Below are 15,029 nucleotides of genomic sequence, written 5' to 3'. Positions count from 1 at the left end.
CGCTGCTTTGCGATTGCTCTGGCCGTCCCCAGGCTCTTTGTGTCTGTCCAGCCCGCAAGCTGGCTTCTGTGAGGGATGAGAGTGGTTGCAGGACCTGGGCTCCGCGTGAGTGAACACAGCACGCCATCTGGAGGGAGATGAAGCTTTTGTCTCCCCAAAGCCCCACCGCAGCCCTGGGTGGCACTCAGGCAGGACTAACCAGGGGCGTCTCTCTACCCTTGAACGCTTGCTACAGCCTTAGCCTTTATCAAAACGTACCCTGGAGTGTGTGGAAGCCATAATTCCAAGCCCCCTCCTCACAGCACACACCCCTCACCAAAGATGAGGGAGTGAAACAACGTTCACCACTGGAGGCAGCAGGTGTTTCACTGTAATTCAGATTATATCCTAACCACCAGTATCACCATCAGCAGCCACACTGACTCAGCATGTCTGTGCCACCATCTCACCACGTGCTCCGCATGGGTGCGTCACCCTGATGTCGGCCCATGGAAGGGCTTGCTGAGACTCAAGCAGCCCACTTGTTCCCGAGCTGGGATTTCAGCCCAGGTCCCATCTCCCATCTCCAGGGCCTGTTTCCATGACTTCTTTGCTATAATGACAACAGTCCAGAGCACAGGAGTTTTGCCAAGTACTAAAGAGGTGTATTAAGACTGAGTTACTCATAACGAAGATCCAGCTCAAACAGGTGTCAGCAAATAAAACGGGAAAGGAGGGGCTTATTGTCTCACAAGTGAAAGTCCAGTCCCAGGTGGATGCAGTTGCTCGAATGGGGACACCGGGAGCAGGCCTTCCTCCTTCTCTCAGCTGTGCTTTCGTGGGGGGTGGCTTCAGTCTCAGGACCCTGTGTTCACAGGGAGCTCCCTGCCTGCCCCCATCAGCTTAGCAACCCCAACTGGACAGGAGAGCAGCCTCCAGATTCAGCCTGCTTGGACTGTCTTGGGTAACAAGCCCAGCCTTGATCCAATCACTGAGTCAAAAAGTTGAGAATATGTACGTTTGCCAGAGCTGGTACTCCTGTGAGCACCATGTGAAGAACAGCAGAAAAGAGATACGCCCCCAGGAGAGAACAGAGGCTGGCCTCGCAGAACTGGGGAGTGGAGAACGGATGGAATAAGACAGCAGAGAGCAAGAGCACAGAAGGGAGAGGACTTCCTCTCCGGTGAAGCCAGGTTTCAGCAGCACAGTGCAGCCAGCAGGCTGTGGTCACCTGCCCTGCCCGTCCACCTGCCTGCCCTGGGCTGGCCTACTTCCTTCCTTTTCTCTCCCCTCAGCAGGCAGCCTGGGGCCCAAAGGAAGAGCCAGTTCTCAGCAAATACAGAAAACGGGTGGAGTTCTCCCACGTTACTCTGGACCGCATTCTTGCACTCATTTGCACTGGTCTTCCCTTCCCTCTTCCAAGTTTGCTCTCAGGGAAAGCCCTGCCATTAGTCGTTCACACCTGAGTTCAATGGTTCCCAAACTTAAAGCATCTAGGAACCCCCTACGTGAATTACACCAACTCCACGTACAACCTATGCCATTTTGTTTCATGTTTTTCTTCAAATTATCTCACTTTTCAAACTTAAATACACCTACAAGTGAAACTTGCCACAAATAGAAAGCAATAATAAAATAGTAAATACCATGAAAACCAATGAAGATTATTAAGTTCTGCCTAGATACTGTGGCCTGTCCAACTCTGGGCCCCCAAATCCATTCTCCCTGTTGAAGAAGGGGAGGAAATAGGACTGGAGGGCCGGTAAAGACGACTTGGGGCCCATCCACGACACTCTCTGATGCTCCCACAGAGCCTGAATGGAACTGAAGGGGGAGCTAGTCCTGTGTGCACCATTATCTAGTGCTGAGTCCCGAACATGTCCCTGGTGCTCCGTGCTCCTCACTCACTGCCTGGAAAAGCCATCCCGGGACCTTAACTCTGCTCCTGGAATGAACGAGAACACTCCATAGGGAGCCATTTCTGGCCCGGGAAAAAAGCAATGTGCTGCACTCTTGGAAGCAAACCAGTGAATACCTGGCCTGCAGTTTATGTAACACACAAACCTTGGAGCCCTTGATCTGCACTCAGATGAGTCCCCCACCCCAGATCCAGACAGGGTCAGCGAGTGACCTCAGTGAACTAAGACGGAAGGTGGCCACCTCTCTCTTGGGAGTTTTAGAGCCCTTTCTCCTGCGGCTCCATCGCAACTCACCACTGTTTATGGAAGAGCATGAAAACAGTCAAGAGGATGGGAGTTGCCCCTCTGCTGTTAGAGGGAAATGGAGAGCAAGATCCTGAGGAAACAGGGTTTCCGGGGAAGGAGGGAAAATAAGCTACTGCATGTCTACACAGCAAAGTCGCATGGAGCCGTCCCAAAGAATAATGTGAATCTATAGCTGTTAACACAGGAGATGTCCAAGGCAAAGAGAGAGCAAAGCAACCCTCCATGACTTTATCACATTGAGTGATATTCAAACATAGACATATGTTTTATAAATATCATAATATAGAGACATTTATTGGCACTTAACTACATGCCAAGGTCTGTTTTGGGAATCCTATATGCCTTACTTAGCTCATTTCACCCTCAAAACTTCCCTGAGGGGCAGGTGTTATTTGTCCTACTTTACGTCATTGAGAATTGAGACTTGGTGAAGCTCAGTAAGTTGCAAACGTTGTGGGGAACCTGAATCAGAACCCCTTCTAAGGCTCGAGTTGGCACCTCTGACCCCTGGACCACAGTGTCTCCCACAAGGATGCCACAGTGTGCAGGAGAGAAGGATCTGGAAAATCATACGCACTAAAACATCAACAGCCCTTACCTTCAGGGGGTTCAGTGGAGAAGAGAGGACCTCTTTTTTCCCTTTTACTCTATATATTTCTGTGTCATTTGAAATTTAATTTACACAAACATATATAAGTTTGTATTTAAAACTGAATTGGGGTCCAGTTTCAGGAAAGATGGAGAAAGCACACTTTACCCTGTCTCTCCCAGGTTCTGTGCAGCTATGAAACCTAGACAAAATTGCATGTGAGGGCTCTAAAAAGCACATAGTGGTAGGCAAATCCAGGAAGGAGAGCAGAATGTGAAGTACCTCAGAGCTAGCAGTTAGCCTACTATCCTTTTCCTTCAGAATCCCCAGCCTCAGCACAGCCTGAGACCTGGAAGTGGGCGTCAGGACACAGACAGAGAGGACTCCGGAGAAGACCTTTAATTCTGGCTTAAAGAATGGACAGGGAACTCTTCAGGCTCTGAAGGACTGCAGAAATCCTTCCCCCCTCCCCCGCAAATTTTTTCTTGTCTCCATTCTCTCAGCCCCCAAGCAAGCAACAGTGGCAGAATTAGGGGCACACAGGAGCCAAAATCCTGAGGGTGGGATTCTTCCTATCCAGTCTGTGGAACTGTGGTACCAGGAGTGTGGGGTGAACCCCTGTTGCTTTTTATTCTCTCTCTGTCCTCCCACCACTTGGACCCAGGGCAGGCACAGTTACAGAAACATATGGCAGAGCAGGATAACTGAAATGCCAACATTCTGGATAAAGGATGGAAAAGAAGATCTCCAGAGAGTCAGAAAGCCCCATGGAGATTGCCGAGAGAAGGAGCTGGGGAAGCAGCCCTATAAGATGCTTATGAATCCAAGTGGCACATAGGAGCACCTGATCCTACCAGGATCCTCATGCAAAGTAATCTGAGAGCTGATCTATTAGCCACTGGCCCCGGGGTGTCACACACAGGGCAGTTCTCAGAAGCAGGTAAAGACTCTGAAAACAGAGCTGATGATTGGAACTACAGCCCATAGGTGGGTTGGAACTTGTGGCTTGGACGTAACCAGTTCAAATGCCTGCTAAAACAAAAATGTCAACATTTTCCAAAAGTCTCCATAACCAAGACTTAGAGTCTCATAATAGTCAAAATGTCCAGGATACAATCCAGAATGATTCAGCTCATGAAGAATGAGGAAAATCTTAACTTCCATGCGAAATGGTCATCAACAGCACCAAAACCAAGATGGCGCAGATGTTGGAATTTATGACCAAAACTTTAAAACAATTATTATACAAAGATGCTTCAAAAAAAGCAATAATAAACATTTAAAAGTGATTAATAAATGAGGAAATCTCAAAAAATAAATAGGCAATGTAAAGAAGAAGCAGATAGAATTTTTAGAACTGGAAATATACAACTAGAATTTTAAAACTCACTGAATGAGCTCAAAAGCAGAGTAAGAGATGACAGGAGGAAAAATCAGATAAATAAACAGAAGTTATCCAATCTGAACAACAGAGAGAAAAAAATGAGTTAAAAAATGAAAAGAGCCCCCAAGACCTATGAGACATAGCAAAAGTTCTAGCCCTCGTGTCATGGGAGTGCCAGAAGGAGAGGAGAAAGAATATAGGGCTGAAAAATTATCTGATAAATAATGGCTGAAAACTTCCCAAATATGTCAAAAGATGTAAACCTACAGATTTAAGAAGATTAGTAAGCTCCAAAAGCGATAAACCCAAAGAAATCCAGGCACATTGTAATCAAACCACTGAAACTAAAGTTACAGAAAAAAAATCTTGAAAAAGCCAGGAAAAAACAGTCTATGACCCATAGGGGAACAATGGTCTGAAGGGCTTCAGTTTTCTCATCAGAAACCACAGAGGCCAGAAGGAGGTGGCACACCATTTTTAAAGAGCTAAAAGGAAAGAACTGTCAACCCAGAATTCTATATCCAGAAAAAATAACTTTTAGGAACGAAGGCAAATTAAAGATGTTCTCAGATGAAGGAAAACTAAGAGAGCCTACTGTGAGCAGATCTTCACTACAAGAAATGCTAATGGAGGTTCTTCAAACAGAAGGAAGCTCAAAGAATCAGGAATGAAGGAAAAACAACAAAAATGGTAACCATCTGAGTAAATACAACAGACTATTCTTCCCTTGAGTTTTTAAAAAAAATATGTTTACGGTTTGGAAATAGCTATTACAGCTTTGGATGGGTTTTCAGTGTATGTACATGTAATATATCAGACAACTATAACACAAAGGGGAGGGGAGTAAAGGGACTTACACAGATTTCTGAATTCTGAACACATCACTCTTTCAACAATGGCTCACAAAAATTACGAAGTAAATACACCTACAGCAGGCACCCTGTGCATTGTGCCACACCCCGTGCTGGGCAACAGGGAGACTTTGAAGAACAAAATAGGCTGGTCTGTGAAGACTCTGAGATCCGTCTGTGGACCAAATGCCTCCTGATTCAGGCCCCCTGGGGTCTCAGCTTCTCCTGGCATCTGCTCCTGAAAGCAAGCTAGCAGAGCCCTGAAGGTCACTGTTAAAGCCGGAGGCCTGGGGCTCTTAATATACTTTCAATGTGTTTGTTTTGCCAACTGTGCTTCATTTTTGCAGACTATTGATCAGAGCGCCTCCCCATCTCACACACAGAATCACAGGTTGATTGATGAGCAGAAGATAGATGGATGCCCCCACACACATACACACACAGCATGTTGGCGCCCGTTTATTGCTCTCATAAGCCAGTATCACCAGCATGCCAGTCTGGTCCTCGGCAGCCCTGGGACCAAAGTGTTACACTCACAGCCAGAGCCCCCGCCTCCATCCCTCGGGAATTTTCCCCTCGCTGAGCTAGCAGCAGCAATAAATGATCTGATTTGCGATCTGTCCCTTTGCTCTTGGGGCTGTAAATGCAGCTATAGTATATGAGGCAAAGGCCTGGGCTGTTCCCGGCCTCCCAAGCAAGCAGCTACCCAAGGCTGTAATTTCACTTTATCTCTCTCCCATTAAAAAGCAATTCAAAGTGAACCGAGGCGAGTGAGGGCTGCCCGCAACTTCAGGAACCCTTGAACAGCACTTGCTGAAGGGCGGCTGGTGGACCACAGCCACCTCGTGCTAGAGGAATGAGAGAAAGGAAACTGTTTGCAGAACCACAAACTCGCAATAACAATAATACTAACAGCAGCTGCAGCAACAATAACGCTACTATCTCTGGACACTTGCAGGTGGCAGGCGCTGTACTGGGGGCCACAGCTACGTGACTCTGTTGGTCTTGTGAGACCAGTTTGCAGTGGAAGAATCTGAGTGAGGTGCAGTGAGGTCTCGTCAGGGAGCCAGGAGTTGAATTCGGCTCTGCCGGACTCTGAAGTCAGTGCTCAAAACTGCTAAGTGTTCCACCTCCAGAACCTGCAGGCGTTAGCAGAGCCCCACCTTTGGATGCCTTTTTAAAACTGCATGAGAAGGCGCAGCTGGGGCTTTTCCTCAGCGAGCCGCTAGTAGCCACTCAGGGACAGGACCCAGGATTAGACCCGGCCTCCGAATCCCAGGTTCCTTCCACTACCTTGTGCTCCCCGGGGCTCCAAGGCTCTCCCCGCATGTTCTGCTAAAGCAGTTCCCAAGGAATTCATACCCAGAGTGACGCCAAAACAGATGGTGGCCACGCCGTGGGAAGGTGGGATTCCAGGGGCCAGGGAGCAGCTGTGGGCACAGAGGTGGGGAAGGGATGCTGACGGGCAGCATTGACAACCATGATTAAGACTCAAGAAGTGTTAGCACAGTCGTCACTATGTACTGGCGCAGATAAATCTCATGTTGCTACCGGAAGCAGAGGAGAATTTTTTTTAATCAGTAAGAATCCCCAAGAACAGTACAATTGAGAACACAGGCCCAGTGTCGGTGTTTCTACACTAACTCCCTCGGCCTTCCACTCTGGCCGTGAGAAATTGACTCAGCTGAGACTCCACGTGCTTGTCTGTGAACCAGGGACAAGGAAAATACCTATGCAGCTTGTTGGATGTTGTGCCGAGTCAATAAAAAACGTACATAAAATGCTTAACACAGTAAATGGGAATTAAGAATTGGCAGTAAGTGATAGCATAAGCAAGTGCATTCTTATTGATAGCAACAGCCCATGCCTTTTAGCGGGCGGTGGGCACTTCCTCTGTGGGGAGCCTACTTTTTGTCAAAATGTGATGCTGGTCAAATCTAGCAGCCCTTTTGGCAACTTTTTGCACCTTTCCCTTCCCTCAAATCCAGGCTTGTTATACACACTCGTTGTCCTGCCGCTAAGGAAGGCAGCCCTAAATGAGTGAGTTCCTTGTAAGACATGCCTTTCATCTTAAAGGGGGGAGGCTGAGAAGAGCAGTGTGGTGGGGCATCCAGCACCACGACCTCGACCTCGGAGTCCTGAATGTATTCCTCACGTTTCAAAGCAGTTGACTCCAGGCCCAGAGGCACAGTCCACCTCTCAAATGACAGGGAATGGAGCTGAGGTCCCCAGGAGGAAGCAGAAGATTTGGCCCAGGACCGACTGTAACTGATGCCATCTCATGTTCTTCTCACCTCGTCCCATCGCCTGGGTGACTCCCACTATGTGTAACGGAGGCTGTTAAAAGACTCTTTCTGTTCAAGCAATAAAATCCAACCCCTTTGAAAGAGGACGCTATTGGCCTGCGTTCAGCAAAGTTTAGGAGATCTGTCTTCAGGACAGACCAAGCTCATATGATGATGTTGGGATGCTGGTCTGAAGCAGCTCCTGGGCCCCTCGGTACGGAAGAGAGAGGCAGCTTCCCCTTAATTCAAGCAAAAGACTCAGAATTAAGTCTTATTGCTTCTGACTGGCTTCATTAAGTCATGTACCCTTCACTCCTTCATTGTTGCTAAGGAGGGTGTGGCTCTTTGATTGACAGGCCTGGGTCACATGAACACCATATGAATGGTTAATCAGGGTCCATTCAAGGAAACAGAAGCCAGCTTAGATCTTCCTGCTTTCCGGATTCTGGGTAGGTTCAGCAAGAGGTGGGAGTGGCTTCCTGTGTTTCTCATCTCTGAGTTGCCTCCCGATCCCATTGGCTTCTCTGCTCTTCCATCACTGGTGAAATAACCCCGAGGACAAAGAGGAAATGGAAGGAGGAGGTGGCATTGCCAGAACACAGATGCCAAGGCCATCCTGCTGAGGTTGAATCATGGCTGGAGCTGGGAACAAGGCAGGGTGGCTGCCCAGTGGGAGCTAGGGCCAGTGCTGAGACCCCTCCCAAGGCTGCGGGAGAGCAGGGAAGCCCGCTTAGTTCTCTCCCTCCCTCCTTCCTCTCTTCCCAGCTGTGTGCCCCATTAGCTGATGTCAGCTGGCTGGGAAATGTAGTTCCTCGTGATGCAGGGAAGAGCAGGGAGGAGAAGGAGTGGATGTAAGGGCAGGCGGCAAATGGCCACCCCGGCAGAGTGGTGGGTGGGTGGGTGGGTCCCCAAAGCAAACGGGGGCCCAGCCTAGGCGAATGGAGGCAGGGGGCAGGGGCATGGCTCCTCCTCAGCGTCAGAAGGTAGTGGACCACTTTCAAAGCTCGTGCCCAAAATGCAGTTAACGAGATCCACAGTAAGTCATCCCAGTCAACAACCAGTATCAGTGAAATCGGCAATATTTGTCTAGAACAAAGAGTTTTCTGGGGAAACACATTTCTAAAGTGCCACTTGGGAGGGAAGTGGCTTGAACCCACCCCCAAAGCACACGGTCAGCCCTGTCGTCCCTTGCCGTGACTTTGTGCGTGTCTCCACTAGGGTTCCTTGTCTCCCCCCCGATCTCGTTGCCGGAGAGAACTAAGAGAATGATAGTAAAGAGGTTTTCAGATTCAGTGAAATATCTTGTGGGTGCAACGGCACAATGCACCATAAATATCACTCCGCGGCTGGTGCGGAGATGCCTGTCACGGGAACAGCCCGTAGCTTCATGGCCAGGCAGGGGCGGCAGGAGGCCGTCCCCTCGAGGCCACGTCAGGGTGGCTACGACGGTTTCCATCACTGGCAAGTGCGGAAGTGGAAGCCCCACCCCACGCGGCCACTTCACAGCAGGGGAGGCTCGTGAAACCTGGGGACCCCTTGGCTCCCTTAAACCATCTGTTCATAACTGCAAGGGCCTGAGGCACAGAGACAGCCCAGTATTTCTGGGAAATTCCATTCTGGTTAAGACCCCAAAGATGTAGTTGATTTTGTGTATGACAAACACCCTACAGACAGGACTGGGACCCACCCTAGTCCTCATCAGACAGGCAGTGTTTCCCTGACACTGAGCTCTGAAGCCAGCTACCTGTGGAAGGCTGGGTGCATGCACCAGGCAGCGAGCCGGGATCCTAAGCTTCCAGGAATATTTCCCACGTGGCCACCTGGCAGGCCTTTGGGACAGAATCTCAGAAGAATCTTGAGAGAGTTAGAAGTAAAGATGGCGCCAGCGATGAGCGTGGAGGCCCCGCTGTGGATCCAGACAGAAAACGAAGAATTAATGAAGCAGAGGGAGTGGCAACACTGGCATTTTAGGAAAATAACTGAGAAACGAATAGAATTTGTATCCAGGAGCAGCCTCAGCACTTCACTGAGCAAGTGGTGTAGGCCGGTGTGTACAGACTCATTCAAGCCGCTGGGGTAGCCAGACCTGGAGAGGGAGCTGCAGTAGCCATTCTGTTACACACGTGCGCGCACACACACACGCACTCGCACAGCCCTGGACTCCTCTCCACCTTGGCCAGAGCCTCCCTTGGGCCCTGGATGACACAGAGAGGAGAGAAAACAGCCACAGCCCGGCTCCCAGAACTGCAAACCTGCAGGAGGCCTCAGTGGCACAGTCTCCACGATTAGGCTGGCTGGACTCCTGGCCGTGGCTTTTTGCCCCGCTAGCTGAGGGTTGCCTGTTGCCCACGTTCCTGCAGAATGGGGGAGGCTGAGGGGCTCCTGAGTGGGGTGACTGCACCACACGCTCACCTGTCCCTCCACACAATCACCCCCGGAGGCAGGCCACTGTACCTGCTGGCTGGCCCGGGGAGTGGGCATGCCCAAGGCCCTGCCCTCCTCTGCTCCTGCTGTGTGACCCCAACACGACACCCTGCAGTCAGCTTTAGGTCCATTCTGCTCCCAGCTGCACCTCCTCTGGCCACATGATGCCTGGTTCTCATACTCCAGAGTGGGGTTCTCCTGCTGGTGGCCAGGCCTGTGGCGCCCCAGCTTCCGAGTGCTTCCTCTCTACTCCCACAGGCCGCCTGCTCACTCCAGTCCCGAATTCGCGAGTGTGCCTCCCAGGGCCTGGCACCCACTGTCCCCCCCGCTGTGTGCTCCTTCTGGTCCCCACGGGCCAGTTGAAATGCCACCTCCTCAGAGAGGCCCTCCCTGACCTGCCAGGAGAGTCAGACGCTGCCTGTCCCTCCCATGCATCTGCCACAGTGTGAAATTATTTATCTGTGGAATCTCCTAACATCTGAAGTCTTTCTTTTGCTTTTCCATGAAATCTGAAGCAAGAACGGAGGAGAGCCAAAAGTGACCTGCGGGGATGCTGTGAGCCTGGGTCTGGTGAGAGGCTCTCTGCTGCCCTGCACCCTCCACCCCGCGGCCCGGGTGGGTGGGCAGGGGTCTGCTCCTCCGAGGAGCTGCCCCAATGATCCGGGGAGCGGGGTGTCGCCAAACCACACTTTAACCAGACACATTCCAGCAGCCAGAGCAGACCTCCACGCTAGGCCTTCAGTTATCACGGCCATGGTGGTGACAGCTGCTGCCTGGGAAGGCACCGTGGGAGGGCAGGCAAGAGACCAAATGAGAGCAAGCTGGAGGCTGGGCCCCTGGAAGCTGGAGACATGAAAGGGAGGCGGCCTCCCCATCAGAGCCTCAAGAAGGACCACCTGCCAGGCCTCCTTCTAACCCAGCGTCGCACACGTAAGTCAGGGAAACGTGCTTTCCTCCCATTGAAACTGTTCTCTGTTCCAACAGAGATGAAAACGTGAGAGGATTGTGTGGGTTTAAAAAAATAACTAATGCACAACAATGTGGATGTTCTTATTGCCACAGAACTGTATGCTTAAAAATGGTTAAAATGGCAAATTTTATATTATGTGCATTTCACCATAATTTTTTTAAAAAAGCAGAAAATGAAAAGCCAAAATTGTAAACATTTACCCAACCTTAAATGAGATGGAATGAAAATGTTAAAAAACATTACAGGTGATTTTTATTTTACTCATACAATAATGCGATTTCTAAATTTTCCATAAAAGTAGTCTTTAACATTAGAAAAGTTATAAACACACACTGGTTTTATAGACAGTTTCAGAATTCTTTATGACTTCATTAACAGCAAAATTCCATGCAGTAACTATAAACCAATTGATAATGAAAATTTTTAAAAAATAAGAAACAAACTATCAGGAACCACTAATGTTGATTCCGCTCTCACCACATAGCACTTTTCATTCTCTCACTCACTCGTGCCATGCCTGTTATGAGCTAGTTCTAGGCACAGGGACACTACAGGGGCCGCAGTGAGGTCCAGGCCTCCCTGTGGGCAAGTGAACCCGATGGCAGAAAGTGCTATGCAGAGCTGTAATGCGCATTGAAGGGGCCAGGCGTGCCAGGGACAGGGTGGGGGGTATTCCCTTAGTTGTGGTGCCGGGGACATGCTCTCTGATGAGGTGGCATTTGACCTGAGACAGCAGGGAAATAAAAAAACAACCATGAGGCTATGGGGGATGGGGGTGGGCAGACAGAGGGAACACCACATGCCAAGGTCCTGAGGCAGGCACGCAGGGCCGCAGGGGTGAGTGAGAAGGAGGCTGGAGGGAGAGGCAGGAGGGAGAGCACGTGGGCCTCGGGCCAGGCAGGGATGTGAGTTTCACCCTGTGATGTGGGAGGCCATCCTCGCCTCGGGGCAGAGAGGTAGTTTAGAGAGTGGGATTCCAGCTGCTGCAGGAAATGGAATGAATGGGGGCATCATGGGCAATAGGTCGTCGTTAATCTCACCCCACCCTCTCAGGAATCAACCTCCTGGAGATGACCACAGTCCCAAATGCCAAATCCCACAGCCCGAGGGCACAGAGCTAGGATCTGGGCCTCGACTGTCTGACCCAACACCCCACAGCCTCCCTGCGTCCACCTCCCCAGAAAGGGCTGACGGCCTCACCTTGCTCCCTGGAGCCCCAGCTCACCAGGCAGCCTCACGCAGGAAAAGCAGTGAAATCCAGCTTTTGCCCTTTATGAAAACCTCAGCTGTCTGCATCCCCCATGCCTTATGCCTTCCTAATCCCAGCAGCCAAGCATGCAGGGCTGAGGGTCGCCACGCGGAGACGCCCCTGGAGAAGGTACTTACTTAGCAGTTCAGAGCAGGGGCTCTGGAGCCCGAAGACCTGGTTCAAGTCTCAGCTCCATCACTTCCTATTAGTGAACTTGGCCATGACTGGAGAGGAATTGGGGCCTTAAGTTCCTGGGCTGTAAAACGTAGGAGGATACCTGCCATGCTGCTGGAGGACCACCCGAGATAATTATCATGAGCTCTTAGCTCAGGTGCCCCAACAAAGAGGAAGCCACAAATAAAGAAGAGCCACTTTCAAGCTGATTAGACTCATTCTGCGATTAAATGTGCGACCATCCAGCGAGGTCCTGAAAGCCCTAACTTATTTAATCTCATCAGAAAACTCTGTAACAGCAAATATCACAAGCACCTACTAGGCACCGTGCCATGCACCACAGGCTGGGCCACAGAAGTGACCTTCAGGACAGCAGAAAGGACAGCCCAGCATCTGCAGCTGTTCACCACTGATCCCATTTTATGACTCAAAACCTTTTATTTCCTTTTGGTTAGAGAGGTATTGTGAAAATGCATTATTATTACCCCCAGGCATCCAATTACATATATAAGTTGCATGTTCTAATTAAATTTTCCTAACGTCACATCTGCTTGGCCCACTGCTTATTAATTATTGAATAAAACTCTCCTGTCAAGCTGCCTCGCCTGTCTCACCCACCAGCCACTGTTCCTTCCCGCTCCGCTCTCGCCTGGCAGGCTGGGCCCTCGGGTGTCCCTGAGGATGGGTTCCCTTCGAGGACCCACTGTGGAGGCGTCCCCCTGTGACAGAGGGGGAGTCACAGGCAGAAGGAAAAGCGAGCGTAGCTGAATAAACACGATGAACCTGACGACACTCTGAAGAACCGGCGGGCCCTCCCGAAGGGGCTTCCAGGACTTTCTTCACCATCAAGGCTCTCCCTGCCCCAGAAGAGGCTTCACTGCCCCACTAGAAGAGGGACTTCCGGCCTGAGCCCCTGGCACTGGGCAGGGCAAATTTCCCAAGCCCCTGAAACCAGACTTTACAAGGCCCTGGGTGCAGGAGGTGGGTGGGGAGAACCCACAGAGCAGCAGCAGAGAGCTCAGAGCTGCATCGCCACATCTTCCTGCTCAAGGCCATCGGAGCTGCACCAGCACCGAAGGCAGCCCGTCACCATCGCTCATCCTGCAGGGATGATGCCACTCGCGCCCGAGGCTCTGCCCACACCCCCCTCCCCCATCCAGTCTGCTTTGTGTGTCCAGCACCCAAGACAAGGTCCCAAGGCCCCTGTCTGGGCTTCGGGTGTGCTGACGACACTGGGGAGAAATACACGCCACATCTTTGAGTCCAGTTTAGTCGCCAGTAATCCCTACGTGGCCCAGGGACAGCACATTCAGCTTCAGGTACATCGCTTCCCCCACTCTGGGGTGGCATTAAGGACCTGAGCTCACAGGTACCAGGCCCCAGTGGGGGGGACCCCGGGGTAGGCCCTCAGCCCCAGGGGCTTCTTCAGCTCCCAGATACCAGTGGTCCCCAACCCTGGGCTGTCACTGAGCTCCAGGGAGCGCGCTCGGCTGCCCCTGACCGTTGTCCAGTCCAGTGCAAAAGGACCCACGGGAGCCTCCCGGCAGCTCTCCAGGCCAGCCCCCTTTCCAGCCTCTGCAGCGATCTCCATCTGTTTGTTGCAGCCGAGTCTCCACACAGACCCTGGCCAAGGAGGAGGGGATGTCCGCTTCCCCTTTGTTGAGTCTCCAGTTCACCTCCCCCCACAGGAATCAGGGCACCGTGCTCCTTCCAGGTGCCTAGCAGTTTTTGCTTTTGGCAAGAGAAGTCACTAAAACCTCCTTTTTCTAGAGAGGAGAGGCTTAGAGCTCCCAAATGAAAGCTTGGACGCTTCCTGGGCTGGGAGAGAAGAGATACCAACCAAAAGACAAATTATTCTATGACACAGGGACCTCATCCAAGCCCCTGGTGGGCGATTCCCCTCCCTGTTTGGACACCTTTGATCAGCCAAGAGTGTTCACAAACAGCCCCTGCTTCTGCCCCAGAGTGAACCTGGAATGCTTTGGGAGAGCAACAGTGGCTCCAACAGGAAAACGTGCTGAGGGAGGATTCGTAATCATTTATTCATTGCGTCAAGAATGTGTTCCTGAGCAATGGGAATGCACCAGCGAACAAGAAGATAAGTCCTTCCCATGTGATGCTGTAGAGGTGGTGGGGAGACTATCACTGGGTAAGCGGCAGCAGCAGCAGAAGTGAATTCCAGGGCGTGGGGTCCAAGTGAGTGCATCACCAGCCATTGCCTGCAGTCAGAGCTGAGAGACCTGTGGTGTGGAGATTGGTGCACAGGCTGGGGAGCCAAGAGGTATGCATTTGAAGCCTGGCTTTTCTGTTAAACATGTGGCCTTGGCAAGTTCGTTTACGTCTTGGTGCCTCAGTTTCCCCATCTGCAAGCTGCAGACAATATGTTTTAGCTATGCCATAGGGTTGCTGCAAGGAGTAAACAAGTCAGTGTATGTAAAGCGCTCTGGTGGGTCCCGGGGGGAGCAAGGGCTTTACAAGGTCTGCCTCTCCTGCCACGCAGGGAAGTCCTCACTGAAGACAGCTTCAGCTTGAAGATTGTCAAGTTGAGACCTGGCAGATGAGTAAGAGTTGGCCAGACAAGGAGCAGGGGAAGGATGCTGTGGGCAGAGGGAACAGCGTGTGTGATGGCTGGCTTCAAGGAGGCACGGCACGTTGGAGACTGTGGATTTGGGAGGCGGGGAGCAGGGTGGGAGATGGGGGTGAAGAAGTTGGTGAGAAACACAGCTCGCAGGGCCTTAGGTCATGTGAAGACCTTGAACTTTGGCCTGAGGGGCCATGGGAGGTTTTAAGTAGGAGTTGACTAGATGTCACTCTGGCTACTATGTGGAACATGGATTGACAGGGAAACCAATTAGGTTTGCAGCTGGCATGGTCCAGAGAGTCGGTGGTGGAGATGGAG

Source organism: Pseudorca crassidens, chromosome 15 (genome assembly GCF_039906515.1).
Source record: "Pseudorca crassidens isolate mPseCra1 chromosome 15, mPseCra1.hap1, whole genome shotgun sequence".
Classification (NCBI taxonomy): domain Eukaryota; kingdom Metazoa; phylum Chordata; class Mammalia; order Artiodactyla; family Delphinidae; genus Pseudorca; species Pseudorca crassidens.
This window is presented reverse-complemented; position numbering follows the sequence as displayed.